Raw genomic sequence first — 1990 nt, forward strand, 5'->3', positions numbered from 1 at the left:
AGTCTATCTTAGTAGTAATTGGCTTAATTTGATAGGAACGCAACTAAAAAAAAAATTGATATAAAAACCTAAATAAAAGGAAAAAAAAGTGAAGGGACCCAATTAAAAAAAAATTTGATGCAAAAACTCAATTAAAAGAAAAAAATATAGAGACCTAATTGAAAATTTTACAAATCTATAGAAATCAACAGATTAATTAAACTTTTTATATTTTAAGCAGAACAAATTACAAAGCATAAGAATAAGCAGAAGCAGCCAGCGTGATTCCAACGCGTGGAATGATCACGTTTTATTTCCAGTCACCTGCATCAGCACTTCATACACCTCACTATCACACGATCCCTCACTCTATTCTTCTCTCTCTCTATAAATACCTCTTCATTCATTTCCCCTCCAATTCATTCCTTCTTTACTCTCATTCCCTCACTCTACTCTCATTTTTTTTCCTCTGTTCTCCCCACAAACATTTCAGGTTCACTTCCCACCAAAAAAAAAAAAAAAATCTCTATTTCTCTATTTTTCTTTTATTCTCTCTCTTTATTTTGTGCCAACCAATTCCAATTCACCTTTTTCCGAGTCTCTCTCCCCCTTCTTCCAGAAAATTGACCCTAATCAGATTGATTTCGTTCTCTTCTTTCACCTTCTATTTCGATTTTTCGTGACACTTGTTTTGATTATCGCTGCGCGGTTTCGAGTATCGGGAAATTGTTTTGAGGAATTTTGATTAAGGTGTTAGGGTTTTGATTCTTAGGTGCGTGAGTATGAGGCTGATGGATGAGGTTGAGAAGGAGGAGGAGAAGGTAGTGGGGGAGGTTCAAGATCAATGGTGTCCGGTGGTGAATGCTGGATTCTCTTCGCCGTTCTTTCCCTTTGTTTCTTTGGCTTCGGCCAATAGGTAAATAATAATAATAATAATAATAATAATAATAATAATAATAATAATAATAATAAAGCAAAATACGAAGAAATTTGTTCTGTCAATAAAAGTTTCTAGTTTCTACTTGGTTCTTCTTGTTGTTTTCTGTAATTAACAGTTTCATTTTTTGAAAAAATATGTTGGGAGGAAAAAGTGGCTTTTCATGATCACATTCGAGTTTGGACAAAGAATGTTAAATGTGTTGCTCATTTCATCCGATGAGATTCCTCCAGCATGCGTCGTTTTCAATTGGTTGGCGAGAAAGTGAAAGGAACTTTTCTAACCATAGGAGCATCTGCTATAATGACCCCAAAGATATTTTTATTTTTCTTGAACAGTTTTTATGTTTATCTGGGAAGTGGGAACTGTAGCATCAAAACAAAAGCTCTTACACAAAACTATTATACAGGAGGAGGAGGGATGGATTCAAATGACTTAATTATAATTTGCTTTTTGGAAGGATTTAAATTTTACTGACTTATTTAGAAACATACATAAGATGCTGATTCATTGATTGTACTAGTGATATGATAGTTGTATGCTTCCTTTGTTGGGTGTCCTGCATAAAAAGTATAAGAAACTATATTCTGTTTATAAAAAATGATAATTGCAAACTTTGGTTATGATTTTGCATGGAAGAGTTGTCTGTGAACCTTAAGAACACTGAATACAAGGATTGTATTGTATCTGCTTTTCTCTCTGGTATATCTTTGTTCTTTGTAGTCTTTAGCTTGTTACTGATTTGAATTACTACAAATTATTATGCAGGAACAAGGGGATACTCTTTGTAGCCATTGACCAGAATAGGCCTCTTTCAGAGCAAGGTCCTTTTGATATAGTGTTACATAAGGTTATAATTCCTTTTGCCATGAACTTCCTTCCCAATTTTTTTTTTCTTTTTCAAGTAAAATCAAAATTTAATTGGTTCTCATCTGCTGTTGTTGACACACAAAAAGTTCAATTTATTGTGCTCACTGTTTATAGTACTACATCACGTGCTCTAACTATTAACCATCCCTGTTCAGTTTGGACTGATTACTGATCACTCTTATGTTTTTTTACCCTTCTTTTTTT

The 1990-nt window shown here is 33.4% G+C and overlaps 1 protein-coding gene across 2 annotated transcripts in view; it reads left to right on the top strand.

Moving 5' to 3' along the window:
• The window catches only part of LOC107606263 (inositol-tetrakisphosphate 1-kinase 3), a 5528-nt gene continuing 4531 nt past the window's right edge, over window positions 994-1990 (top strand). The window contains exon 1 of one of the 2 annotated variants that reach the window (XM_021106572.1): window positions 994-1776. The gene's annotated coding sequence lies outside the window, so the exon portion shown is untranslated. The remainder of the gene's footprint in view (window positions 1777-1990) is intronic. The other variant, XM_016308299.2, reaches the window with a different exon arrangement.

The sequence above is a fragment of the Arachis ipaensis genome, chromosome B07 (assembly GCF_000816755.2).
Source record: "Arachis ipaensis cultivar K30076 chromosome B07, Araip1.1, whole genome shotgun sequence".
Lineage (NCBI taxonomy): Eukaryota > Viridiplantae > Streptophyta > Magnoliopsida > Fabales > Fabaceae > Arachis > Arachis ipaensis.